We start from the raw sequence: 14,581 nt of genomic DNA on the forward strand, positions 1-14,581 counted from the left end.
GCGGGTTGGGCCGGGGGCGGCGCGGCCCGGGCGCCGGGGGGCGGCGGCTTCCTGTGGGAGGGGCCTGGCGCGGCGGTTCCGGCCTCCGAGGAGGGGTGTCCCAGCTCCCGCCCGAGCAGGGTGGGCGCGCCGCGGGCCGTGCGCGGGGGCTGCTCCGGGGTGGGCGCCGAGGCAGCCGGAGGTGCGGCGACCAGCGAGTCCTTCTGGAACGGAAGAGGAGCTTAGGAGCCAGGGGTGGAGAGGAGTGACCTTTGTGGAGGAATCGGGACTGGAGGCAGGGGCGACTTGGGACTGAGCTGGCAGGGGGCGCCAGAGAATGGGCGTAGGACATGGAGGGAAAGGAGAAATCAGGAAGAAGATGCTGCCTGAATCCCAGCAGAGAATCTCTTCCTTCCCTCCTCTTTGGAAATGATTGTTACCCGCGACTTTGATTTCGGTCCCACTCAGTTTTTAAACTTCCAAGACGGATCACAGAATGTTGATCATCTTGCGTTCGACACACCCACTTGGGTAGGGTTTCCACTTCTTGGGAACCTAGCCCTTCAGGTCATTTTTCTTTGAGATGTTCCCAGATCACATGAACTTCGAGGCTTAAAAAAGAGTGTGGGCACTTTGCTCTGGCCATAAAATGGCTTTTAGCCTAAACTGTTGACCACGGCTTAGCCCAGCATTACCTCAGCAGCATAGCGGCTGCAGAAATCTTAGAGCGTCTACCTACACAGCTTTATGGCTTTTCCTCTTCACTTTAAATTATTCAGCTCCCCTTACCATGTGACTGCTTGACAGACTGTAACTAGGTAGGGTGCCTGAGAGACCTGTGTTGTCTTCATTAGAATGTGACCTGGATCAGGATTTCGAGATTAAATACGTATGTTAAAGCCGTTCATCCTCTTTTTCTTCATCTTAACTAAAATTTGCAGAAGTGGAATGAATTTTATAGGTGCGGTGTAACTGGAGTGGATGTTCAAACTGGGCATTCATAGGAGCCAGAGTCGTTTTGGGTTACAAGTAGGAGAAAACAAAAAGGACTTTGCTAATGTATAGTATTATGAGTTAAAGTTTTTGGACTACTTAAGCATTTGAAAATTAATTTCTGTAGCGGCCTGGGAGTTAGGTTGGGAAAGTGTTCCTGCCATTTCACAATGAACAAACAGACCTAAGAGAGATGACTTGATTTTTTTTTTAACAATTTATTGCTCTTTCTTGTTTACTGGTCTCCTCTCTCTGCTAGGCTGCAAATCCTTCAAGGGCAGGGTTAGTATCTTATCTGGCTACTAGCCTAGTGCTTGCCATGTTGTGGGCGCTTGGTAAATGTTTGGTGAATAAAAGTTTCTGAAGGTCACGTAGCTGTAAGTGGAGGACAAGGGATTTGAGCCCAAGTCCTAGCTCTTCTCTTGTCAGACAAACTTGCTATTTTCTGTGTTATTGTCCATATGAAAACCATAGGCATGGGAAAAAGGCTTGAGTTGGCTTTTCAGTCTTTTACTTAATGACGACTTTCCCATTTACAAAGAGCTTATATTCACATCTCATTTAATTGTCACCATGATCCTGGGAAGGTCAGTATTGTCCCTATTCTACACTTGCAGAAACAGAGGCTTAGCGCAGTCCTTGCTTTAGATTCCAGAGCTAGTGAGTGACTGAGCAGGGACTCTAGCCCAGGCCTTTTGCCCCTAGACCCATTCTTTTCCATTTGTAGAAGCAATATAAAGTCTTATTTTAAAAATTTTTTTCTTTTTGTTTTTTTGGGTTTTTTTTGAGGAAGATTAGCCCTGAGCTAACTGCTGCCAATCCTTCTCTTTTTGCTGAGGAAGACTGGCCCTGAGCTAACATCCACGACCATCTTCCTCTACTTTATATGTGGGACGCCTACCACAGTATGGTGTGCCAAGTGGTGCCATGCCCGCACCCGGGATCTGAACCGGTGAACCCTGGTCTGCTGAAGCGGAACGTGCGCACTTGACCACTGTGCCACGGGGCCCTAAATATTTTTTAAAGTATAAAAAGTATGACATTTTAAGGAAAAAACAGTATGTAGATCACAGCAAAAATAGTGAGTGTAGAATGCAATTGACGTTTAGAAGACTCTGTACTATACCGTAGCTGCCTCTCCCTGGAAAAACATTCTTTCATTCAATGAATATTTATAAGTGCCCACTCTATGCCAGGCATTGTTCTAGAATTGCACTGTCTAGTATGGTGGCAACTAGACACGTGGGACTGTTGAGCACTGGAGATAATGCTGTGAGTATAAAATAAACACCAGATTTTGAAGACTTAGTGTGAGAAAAACGGAAAATACCTCATTGATATTTTTATATTGTAATGAATACAATATTAATAGAATATAAATATATGCTATAAATAACATTTTGTTAATTGGGTTAAATGCAGTATAATTGAAATTAATTTCACCTGTTTCTTTTTATTTTTAAAATGTGTTCCCTAGAAAATTAAAAATTGTATTGGACAGTGCTGTTCTAAACACCAAGAATACAGTATACAGGAAAGGCAAAAATCCCTGCCCTTGTTGGTCTTACTTTATTTTTTTTTTTGAGGGAGATTAGCCCTGAGCTAACATCTGCTGCCAAACCTCCTCTTTTTTTTGCTGAGGAAGACTGGCCCTGACCTAACATCCAAGACCATCTTCCTCTACTTTATATGTGGGACGCCTGCTACAGCATGGCTTGCCAAGTGGCGCCATGTCCTCACTGGGCATCCGAACCCGGGATCCCAACTGGCGAACCCTGGGCCACCAAAGCAGAATATGGGAACTTAACTGCTGTGCCACCTGGCTGGCCCCAACTGTCTTACATTTTAGTGGGGAAAGCCACAGTAAACAAAGTAACCAAGTAAAGTGCACATTATATTGTAATAAAGGAGGGAAGCAGGATGTGGAGTGTGGGCTAGGGTTGCGGTTTTGAAGAGGGTCTTTAGAAAAGCCTTCCTGGAAAGGTGATGAAAGTGAGGGAAGGAGCCACGTGGCTGAATGCGGACGTAGTGGTCCAGGCAGAGGACACGGCAAGTTCAAAAGCCCTGAAGAAGAAGCACCCCTGGCAGAGTTGGAACCAGCCAGGAGGCCAGTGTGGCTGGAGGGGTAGGCGCGAGGCAGGGGTGGAAGGATGAGGTCAGAGAGGTGATGGGGTAAGGGGAGAGAAGGGCAGGTCGTGGGGGCCTTGCAGGCCATTGTAGGGGTATTGCTTTTTACTTAGAATGAGTTGGGGCCGTTGGACGGTCTTGAGCAGTGGAGTGGACACAATCCATCCCGCCTTTTCACAGGCTCGCTCTGGTTGCCATGTGGAGAAAGAGTCAAGAGGAGCAAGGCTAGAAGCAGGGAGACAAGTTCGGAGGCTATTGCCTTGATCCAGGTGGAGGAGGGACCGGGTGGTGGTAATGGAGGTGGCGCGGAGCAGTCAGGTGATGGGTATATTTTGAAGTACAGCCACTGGGTTTGTGGATGTGGGATGTGAGAGGAAGAAAAGAATCAAGGGGAACTCCATGGTCTTTGGTGTGAATGACTGGAAGAATGGAATTGTCATTAACTGAAATGGGGAAGACCGTGGGAGGGACGGGGTTGGGGCTCCTTTTTGTTCACGTTAATTGTAAAATGCCTGTAGAAACCCAAGTGAAAGTGTCGTGGGCAATTAGGGAAGTCTGGAGACGCCTGGGCTGGAGTGTGCATGTGGAATTGGTTACCATGTGGACAGTGTTTAGAGTTGAGAGACTGGGTGAAGTTACTTACAGAATAGTGTGGGTACATATCCAAGAGGCGTGCTTCTTGCCAGAAGTTAAATTTTGAAATAAAGTCTTAGTTTGTGCTATTATAGTACTAGATATTTTAAATACGGTGGAGCATTGTAGTATATCTCAGGGAACTTGATTTTCTCTCCTTTTCACTTTTCATTTAAAGACTCTTGAAAACCACAAGCTAATGGGTTTCTCTTTTCTTGAGGAGGCTGCTATTCCAAGAGTGCGTCTTTGTAGTGCCGCTGAAATCAATTTTGTGTGCCAATTTCTGGAATTAGTCTGGCTTTCTGGGTTGGTAACCAATTTAGGGACCTCCAAGAAGGATGGGAAAGAGACAGCCTGGAAGGATGGGGAATGAGTTCTTAATGTTATAATATTGGTTTTACCTATACCATGCGTACTGAACGCATGTTGTTTGTCAGGCATCCTGCTGTTTTATAGATTTAAAGCAAACAGAACCTCACCGAGGTGAAGTGGCCTGCATGAGGTCATGTAGCTAAGACCTGGAAGAGCTGGGATTTGAATCTTGGTCTTCTGAGTCTGGATCTGATGCTTCCATCGGGAAGACGTGTGATAGTGGATGCATGAACATCAACTCTCATTGGAATCAAATCAGTGAGCTGCTTTTGAGTGATTTTGAATCCTTTTGGACTACTATAGACTGAAATTTCTGAGAGATAGGAACAAAAGGGAAGATCTTGTTTCTCTTAGAGAACCAAGTGAATCTTTTTTCTTTTTTTGAGGAAAATTAACCCTGAGCTAACATCTGCTGCCAATCCTCCTCTTTTGCTGAGGAAGACTGGCCCTGAGCTAACATCCGGGCCCATCTTCCTCCACTTTATATGTGGGACGCCTACCACAGCATGGCTTGCCAAGCGGTGCCATGTCCGCACCCAGGATCTGAACCAGTGAACCCCGGGCCGCCAAAGCGGAACGTGCACACTAACCGCTGAACCACCCGGCCGGCCCCAACTGAATGTTTTCTAGAAGGTTGTAGTCCCCTGCAGCTGGCCCCTGCCCCCTGGCCCCACTTATAAACAAACATTCAGTGATTTCAGTCGTGTTAATAACTACTTCTAGGAAAATACCAAAACCAAGACTTGGCAGTTCTGACCCAGGGCAGGTCCTCTTCCTCTGTGTCACCCATGCCTTTTGCTTCCTGTTTTGTTGTGAGATCTGCTTTCCAGTCTCTTTTTATTACTAGCCTGTAATTCCACTGTGCTTCCAATGATATGACCTCCCCCTGTTCCCCTCCCTCTCTTTCTTTTTATGTGCTTGGTCTTTGTACGGATGTCATTTGGCAAAGTTCAATTCTTTTTGATTGTTTTTCAATATGGGCCTTGGGAGAATGGAAGGTTAACTCAATGCTGGACAGAGGAAAGAGGCCAAGAAAGAAGCATTAGTGTTGGAAAGAACTGGAAAAGCATGAGAGTGTGAAGGAAAGGAGGAATCTTTTGAATAGATGCTTTTCTTCCATATCTTCTGAGAAGTGGATGCAGGGTGGATCTATGGTTATAAATAAGCAGCTCTGCCTGTTTCTACAGCTGGCTAATTAAAAATAAAATCTTGGTGCTGGTGAGTAGTTGTGCTCTTCCCTGGCTCATCTGCTGCCCAGGTCCTTTCATCTCAAGATCAGTGTTCAGTGGTTTCTTGACTCAAAGCTGGAATCCCAAGAGCCTAGAATTTCAGCTTCAAGAACAACTAGTTTAGCTTGTAGTTAATACTTGAAGAGGACTTACCATGTGCTGGCTGCTTTACCTGAACTTGTTTTAATCCCTACAGTAATCTTGTAAGGTAAGTACTATGATTAGGTTCATTTCACAGATGAGGAATTGAGATTTAGAGAGGCTAAGTAACTTGTCCAGTATCACTCAAAGGCTAGTGAGTGGTTAAACCTATTTGCCTCTAAAAGATTGGCTTGTCTGAAGGGTTCTTCCTGAAGTTGGGTGATAAGAGTGATCAGGTACTTCCGATATTGAAAGAGCTAGCACTTGCTGACTCTGATGTGCAATTGCTTTCTCCTGCCAAAAGCTCTTTGAGGATTTATTTAATGAGGATCTCTCAGAGCAAGATGTCTTAGCTCCCGGGGGGCAGGTGCCCTATGGCATTCGCCTTTGTATTTCCAGGGCCTGGCACAGAGTGGGGCGTGTGAACATCTGTTGAAAGACTGACCCTGGCTCAAGACGAGACAGGGTCAATAAAAGTGGCCTGGAAGAGGCACAATCAGAAGGCTGGCTAAAGTTGCCCTTGACCATTACAGTCCCCTGGCTTCAAGAATCAACCCGTCCAGGGGGCCAGCCTCGTGGCCGAGTGGTTATGTTCATGCGCTGTGCTTCGGAGGCCTAGGGTTTCACCAGTTCGAATCCTGGCCTGGGCGCGGACATGGCACCACTCATCAAGCCATGCTGAGGCGGCATCCCACATGCCACAACTAGAAGGACCTACAACTAAAAATACACAACTATGTACCGGGGGGCCTTTGGGAGAAAAAGGAAAAAATAAAATCTTTAAAAAAAAAAGAATCAACCCATCCTAACAACCTAAATGTTGAGTTGTCTACCAACTGGTGAGTGAGTGGATAGACAAAATGTGGTATCCATACAATGAAATATTATTCAGCCATAAAAAGGAGTGGAGTACTGGTACATGCTACAACATGGGTGAACCTTGAAAACATTACACTACGTGAAAGAAGCCAGACACAAAAGATCACATATTGTACTGTTCCGTTTATTTGAAATGTCCAGAATAGGCAGATCTGTAGAGACAGAAAGCAGATAGTAGTTATTAGGGGCTGGGGGCAGAGAGGAATGAAAAGTGACTGCTAATGGTTATGGGGTTTTCTTTTGAGGTGATGAAAATGTTCTGGAATTAGATAGTGGTGATGGTTGCACAAATCTGAATATAGACACCGAATAGTATGCTTTAAAAGGGTGAAGTTATAGTAAGTGAATTATATTTCAATAAAAATTAAAAAGGATCAACCGGTCCTGTTTTGAATGCACCCTCTGTGTTCTGTAGAGGTCAAGTTAAGATTTTAGTGCAGGCAGCGGAGCCACTATCCTTCATCTTCTAGTGCTGGGGCACCACGTCTTATTCAGCTTCCTCTGAAGTGCCCTGGTAAATATGTTAAATAATGTTCTCTCTACTTTTTTAATCTCAGGTATTTCAAGTATTTTAATCAAAAAGGACTATGATACATCTTTGTTGTCTTTCAGGATGTCTCTGGAAACTAAACCAGTAGGTGGACCCTTGACATACTTAATTTGGCTAGTGAGAAGGACTCAGGAATTACTACCCTAGCTTATAGTTTCTTCTCTTTGAATAGCCAGATTATAGACAAAGAAATCTGGCTTTTTTTTTTTTTTAAGTTTCTTCTTTAGAATTAAAGGTGTAAGGGCACTATTTGCTCCCTTCAGAGCAGAGCTGGTAAACCCCTGGAAGATGGTAGTTCAGGTTGTATCACAGTCTAACTCTGAGCCTGGGGTAGCTGCCCTTTTGGCTGTGAGCCCGACAGTGATACCCATGCAGAGCCTAGGATGTGCCTGAGTCACAGGAGGGAGAAGGAAGACATCGGAGGGGAGAAAGTGCCCAGCAAAGTAGAGAAGGAAAGAGAGGTGAAAAGGAGGAAGAAGATGGTAAAGGCAGAGACCAGAGATAGGCTGCCTGTTAACTCTTGTAATGTAGCCCCTCTTTATTCTTTCTGTCACTTGCCATTAGAATTATTCTCAAATTCTGAAAAGCTAAACAGTTGTTGTGTTAGTAGTGGCATCAACAAATTGTTTTGAGTAGAGCATGAAAAATACTCGTTTTTTAAATAATGGAATAAAACACAATGATACATTTAGGATTTTGTTTTGTATCTGGAATCACAGTTAAGAAACAAGCAGGGCCAGGGGCCTGGCCTGGCCTGGTAGCGTAGTAGTAAAGTTCCAATGCTCTGCTTCAGCGGCCTGGGGGTTTGTGGGTTCGGATCCTGGGTGTGGACCCATACACTGCACATCAGGCCATGCTGTGGCGGTATCCCACAAGCAAAATAGAGGAAGATGGCCACACGTGTTAGCTTAGCAACAATCTTCCTCAAGCATAAGGAGGAAGATTGGCAACAGATTTAGCTCAGGGCCAGTCTTCCACACACACATAAAAAAAGAAACAAGCAGGGCCAGCCCCAGTGGCCTAGTGGTTAAGTTTGGCACGCTCCACTTTGGTGGCCTGAGTTTGGTTTCAGGGCATGGACCTATACCACTCGTCTGTGAGTGGCCGTGCTGTGGCAATGGCTCATATACAAAATAGAGGAAGATTGGCAACAGATGTTAGCTCAGGGTGAGTCTTCCTCAGCAAAAAAAAAAAAAAAAAAAGAAAGAAAGAAAGAAGCATTAATTTCAGCAAGACCACACCCACTGACTGCAGGGGTTACTTCTTAAGGGAATTTACCATGGGGCCTGGATCCAGGTGGACATGGGAGTTGGGCACCCCAAGGATGTGTTGCTGATACGCCAAAGACTTCCAGCTTCAGCCTTATGTCAGTTGAAATCCACAACTATTAAAGCCTTTGTTGCTAACTGCATTAGTTTCCTATTCCTAATCTGTGTAACAAATTGCTAAAAACTTGATTTAAAACAGTAGGAATTTATTCCTTTACAGTTCTGGAGGCCAGAAGACCAAAATCAAGGTGTCAACAGTGTCACCAGGGCCTCGATCCCTCTAGGGGAGAATCCTTCTAGTGGCTCCAGGCATTTGTTGGCTTGGGGCTGCATGACTCCAGTCTCTGCCTCAGTCTTCACATGGGCTCCTCCTCTGTGTCTGTGTCTTCTTCCCTCTGTCTCCTAAAAGGACACTGCATCCACCCTAAATCCAGGATGATCTCATCTCAAAGACCCTACATCCTGATTACATCTACAAAGACCCTATATTCTGATAAAGTCACAGTCACAGATTCCAGGAGGGTTAGCACTTAGACATATCTTTTTGGGGGCCACAATTAAACCCACTACACTAACTGAATGTAGGTGGGATACTCTTATTAAAATTAAATAAGGACATCCTCCTATGACCTGATTTGAAGAGAAGCCTTTTCCTTTCTTGAATTTAAATTTTATTTATGCCCAAATAATGCACGCACATAGTTTAAAAAGTCAAATAGCATTCATTACCAGGATTATAATGCCACAGCAGTGCGTGGCTTCACCCCTTTTTGTTCTTGATTCTTGTTCTGTAGAGTCAATGACTTTTAACTCTTTTGGTTCTTTTCTGATAGTGACTTCTGCATTTCTAAATGACATCCTTACACTGTTATTTCCTAGCTTGTCTGTTTTGTTTATTGTCTTTTAACCACTGAAGATGAGGATTTAGCTCTCTTTCAGTCTCTACAAAGACACACTTCTATCTCCATCTTCTGATTACAATATATCACAAGTTTTGATTAAACTTATGCTGTTATGATTACAAATATTCACAACTGAGCCATGTAGTATATTAGGATGACATTTCCTAGCTTTTGTTTTTAGTAGAGTTACGTATTTTCTGCTTTTTTTGTTTGCATAATTTTCTGTTTACCTATCACCAGTTCAGCCCCAAACATTCTGATAAAGCTAAATCAGTACTTCTTTCAGTGCAGTCAGATGCATCATGTAATCTATTTCTTCCATTTTCTTTCCTTTATCTTTTTTTGGTGAGGAAGATTGGCCCCAAGCTAACATCTGTTGCCAATCTTCCTCTGTTTTTTTTCCTCCTTTTTCTGTCCAAGGCCCCAGTACATAGTTGTATACACTAGTTGTAAGTCGTTCTAGTTCTTCTATGGGGGATGCTGCCACAGCATGGCTTGATGAGTGGTGTATAGGTCTGCACCCAGGATCCAACCGGTGATCCTCAGGCTGCCGAAGCAGAGTGTGTGAACCTAACCACTTGGCTTCGGGGCCAGCCTGTCTTTCCTTTATCTTGAGATGACACTTTGATACACTCTCTAATCTGGACTTCTCTCTAGGCTATTGTGTAGCAGTGCCTTGGGATTTCTCTTCATTGCCCTTCTGGGAATTCGTCTCTCATGTGGAATACCCACCATCCTCCATCTTTCTCATTTACTCCCCTGGAGAGCATTTTTTTGGTAGCTTCCTGAGAAGGCAGCTTTGGAAGTGACTTTTTTGAGACTGCAAATCTGGAAACATCACTGTTTTCTTGTCATACTTGATGGATGGTTTTCTTGATTTTAGAAGTCTAGACTGGGCATAATTTTATCTAAAATTTGAAAGCGTTCTGTTGTCTTCTAGCATTCAGTATTACTGTTGAGAAGCCTGATGCCATTCTGATTCCTGTTCTCTGTCAATGTCACTGGAAGCTTGTATACTGTTTGTCCCCATGTCCTGAAATTTCATGACATTGTGTTTTAGCGTGGTTCTTTTTTCCTTCATTGTTCTGGGCACTCAGTTGGGTCCTTTCTATCCAGAAATGTATATCCTTCAGCTTAAGAAAAATATTTTGTAACATTTTTTGGTGATTTCTTTGTCTTTTTTTCTCTTTTCTATTTCTGGTCTTACTATAAGTCAGACATTGGACTTAAGTTTGCACTCTCCACTTTAGTGGCCTGGGGTTTGCCAGTTTGGATCTTGGGTGCAGACCTACGCACTGCTCATCAAGAAAACCCTCACCTATTTCTCTTATCTATAGAATGGTTATTGGTTATTTTGCATTAACATATGCCATTGCTTTATATGTCTATTCCTATGCCAGTACCACACAGTCTTGATTACCGTAGCTTTATAGTAAGGTTTTTTGTTTTGTTTTGTTCTGTTTTGTTTTTGCTGAGGAGGATTTGTCCTGAGCTAACGTCTATTGCCAATCTTCTTTTTTGCTGAGGAAGATTTGCCCTGAGCTAACATCTGTTGCCAATCTTCTTTTTCGTATGTGAGCCACCACGACAGCATGGCAGATGAGTGGTATAGGTCTGTGCCCAGGAACCAAATCCGGGCCGCTGAAGCAGAGTATGCTGAAATTAACCACTAGGCGAGTGGGGCTGGCCCTGTAGTAAGTTTTGAAGTTAGAAGTTGTGAATCCTCCAACTTTGTGCTTTTACAAGATTGTTTGGCTATTGTAGGTCCTTTGCATTTCCTTATGAATTTTAGAATCAGCTTCTCAATGGAATTCTTTTTTCTCTTTGTTTGTTTTGATATCTGACATTTCTGTCTGAGGGTCCCCTCAGATAGTTGTGTACATTTAAGTGTCAAGTACCAGCAGGCTCATCTGTGCGCTAGGACCCAAGTGAGGGAAAAGGGGTGGGGGACAGTGACCTTTCATAGTTCATGCCGTAGACTTTCACTTATCTCCCTGGATTGTTGTGGTGTCTATTCCTACCCTCAACTGTACCTGAAGTCCACAGGTCTGGTTTAACCTATCCAGGGACTAAAATTTAACTCTCCTGCTTAGAGTTAGGGAGGGGTGACTGCCTAGCTGAATTGGGTGGGGAAGGGAAGTCTGGGGCTCTGTTTCCCATAGGCTGCATGCTCTCACTGTCAGAGGTACCTAGTGCCACCAATTATTGACCCTTTCCAGGATTCCTCAGTGCCAGTCAGCTTGCTTCTTGTTGACTTCCCCCACTCAGGCAGTTAGGTTTCAATTTCAACCCACTTGCCATTTTCCAAAAATATTGCTGCCAATCTCTATTGTTCCCTTTTCCATTCTTTGTTAGTGGGTTTATATTTTTGTACTGCCTTCTTGTCATTTTGATGGGGTTTGAGAAAGGAGCAGAAATAGGTGTTTAATCTCTCCTGTTTATTGAGTCCTTAGAAGAGACTCTAAGGAAAAGGTAGGTATCAAGGAAGGTGGTATAATACTTAGTTTCCTTGGAACCACTCCTGACACAGAGCTCCTTCACCGAATTCTGTTCCTAGAGTTATATATTGCCGCATTTTTTCATTTGCATATTATTCTATGCAAATTTTTTGCATAATTTTAGTTTAGTCTTAAACATGCTGATAGAGCTAAAGTCCTATTTTCAGTGTGGTCAAATTAGTTGAGGCTTCAACTAATTCAGTAACACTAAACCATTGGTTCTCCCCTCAACTTTATATTAGGATCACTTGGGGGAACTTTTAAGTAACACAGCTGTTCTACCCCACTCCAGACCAATCAAATGGGAATCTCTGCGGTTGGGGTTTGGTTATGTGTTTTTTTAATTCTCTCCAGATAATTCAGGTGTGCAGAAAGAATTGAGAACCACGGCTCCAAGGCATATTTCGTATTTCATTAAGGATCATTTTACCTAACAGGAAAATTCAGTTGCATCTCTTATTGCTCTCATCCTCCTCCTTCACTGCCCTCCAGCCGCTGGCCCCTTTTGTTCCTTACACTCCCAAGACGTGCTGCTGTCTCAAGAGCTTTTGCTTTTGCCCTTTTGTCTGCCTGGAATGTTCTTCTGCAGATATCCTCAGTTTCCTCCTTCACCTTCTTCAGATCTTTGCTCGGAAATCATCTTATCAGTGAGACTCCCCTTGTCCACAACTTTTAGAATTTCTGCTTCCAATCCTCACCCCAAATTCCTGTTCTCTTTCACTACTTTGTTTTTTCTACAACTTGTCACTTCTGTAGTTCTCTTGTTTCTTTTCTATTTGGCATCCTCTCTTGGCACATGCCTTTTTCCCATGTATCAATCTTTTAGTGTAGAGTTGTGCCTTGGTATCTGTGGGGGATTGGTTCCAGGACCCTGCCCCCCATACCAAAATCCAGGGATGTTTAAGTTCCTTATATAAAATGGTGTAGGGGCCGGCCCGGTGGTGCAGCGGTTAGATGTGCATGTTCTGCTTTGGCGGCCCGGAGTTTGCAGGTTTGTTTGGATCCCAGGTGCAGACATGGCACCACTTGGCAAGCCATGCTGTGGTAGGCGCCCCACATATAAAGTAGAGGAAGATAGGCACAGATGTTAGCTCAGGGCCAGGCTTCCTCAGCAAAAAGAGGAGGATTGGCAGCAGATGCTAGCTCAGGGCTAATCTTCCTCAAAAAAAAAAAGGTGTAGAATTTGCATATAGCCTACACACATCCTCTTTACTTAAAATCATCTCTAGATTACATAGAATACCTAATACAATGTAAATGTTATGTAAATAGTTGTTATTCTGTATTGTTTCGGGCATAATGACAAGGAAGAAAGTCTGCGTGTTCAGTACAGATGCAACCATAATAGGCCTTTCAATCCATGGTTGGTTGAATCTGTGGATGCAGAGCCCCTGCATGTGGAACCTGTGGGTGCAGAGGGCTGACTTCATAAAGAAGCCAGTGGGCAGAGCTCCATTTATTCCTTCTACCCTGCTCTTTTCTTTGTAGATACAAGTATCTGACTTATATCATTTTCCTTCTGCCTGAAGAACTTTTTAACATTTCCTGTAGGGCAGGTTTTTGTTTGAGAAAGTCTTTTTTCTCCTTCTCTTTCAAAGAACGACGTCATTGGATACAAAATCTAGGTTGGTGCTTCTTCTCTTTCAATGCTTTAAATATTTCACTGCACTGTCTTCTTGCTTGTATGGTTTCTGGCAAGGAGGCTACTGTAATTCTTATCCTTATTCCTCTGTAGTTCAGGTGTTTTTTCCCTTTTGGTTTCTTTTAAGATTTTTTTCTTTATCTTTTGTTTTCTGTAGGTTGAATAAATGCTCAATAATTGTTGAATGATCAAATGAATACCTTTGATCCAAGCCCATGAAATTGTTTTACCTAGATGTGGGAAAATTTCTCAGACCTGAGATGATGATAGACCGATGACATTTCTCTGAGTGACTAGTTAGTCCCCAATCTAGCGTTTGCTTAATTCTGTGGTGTTTGTGAGTGTCTCCAATCTAAAACCTTACCTAAAATGGGATTGTTGTAGAGCAGTTGTTGTCCAGGTTTTTTGACCCCAACCTTTAGTAAGACATATATTTTATATCATGACCTATTATACATGTACATATAAATGTCCATTTATCTGAAGAAACTTTTTATGAAATAATACTTTCTTTTATGTATGATGTACTCTTATTTCCTACTTTATTATTTTATATTTTATTTTCGAAAGTGCTTGTCATGATTTATAGAGAGGATAAGTTCAGAGGACAGTTTATTTTTTTAAGACATTTGGGTAGATCTACTGGACTTAGCAGATCCATTACTCCCTTCCATTGCTCCCTTCAGTAATGAAATTCTTCGTGCACCTATAACTTTTGGTGATATTTTAAACATTGTTCTCCCTCCTCCCCTTGCCTGCCCCAGGCTTATGCTAACTCAGTGTTTTTGGAGTGATTTGAATGCAAACACTTATCATCATTATTAGCAGGAGAAAAAATTACTTGAGTACATGTACAGAGTCATCTGTTTGTGTTGCTGAGACAGGTGTAGAGTAAATTCTAGGTCTCAGGCTGCATAAGCTTCCTGTAGTGGGTAGTGAGGGTTTAGACCTCATGCCTGTTAGGAACCATGTCCAATATGGGGCCCTGAGGCAGAAGCTAATCGGTTGAAAGTCCTTTGACTGAGATGGGGTCAGATCTGACTTCCCTTCTGTAGTACTGGCTCTTTTTCTTTCTACATGGATTGGAAAACTTTTACGATTCAAGATATCTACCTTATAATGTCAGGGTGGTATCTTGCTAATTGGATCTGTGAAGACAGACAAAGCCCCACGTAATAACATGGATTGTTGTTAGTAAACAATGGACTGTAATTAGGAAAGATGTTGCAGAAAGAAAACATGGTGGTGGTCCCTACTCTGTTTCTCCTGCCTTCCCAGTCAGTTTTGTTCTGTGCCTTCTTTAGAATTTATCTGATCGATTTTGTTTCAGGGCCATGAAGTATAGATCAAGAGGTTTGGTCTTTCTCT

General features: G+C 43.2%; 1 protein-coding gene across 2 annotated transcripts in view; it reads left to right on the plus strand.

The window, feature by feature from the left end:
- The window catches only part of WWP2 (WW domain containing E3 ubiquitin protein ligase 2), a 135,216-nt gene that overhangs the window by 611 nt on the left and 120,024 nt on the right, over positions 1-14,581 (plus strand). The gene's annotated exons all lie outside the window — the stretch shown is intronic.

Source organism: Equus quagga, chromosome 13 (genome assembly GCF_021613505.1).
Source record: "Equus quagga isolate Etosha38 chromosome 13, UCLA_HA_Equagga_1.0, whole genome shotgun sequence".
NCBI classification, from domain to species: domain Eukaryota; kingdom Metazoa; phylum Chordata; class Mammalia; order Perissodactyla; family Equidae; genus Equus; species Equus quagga.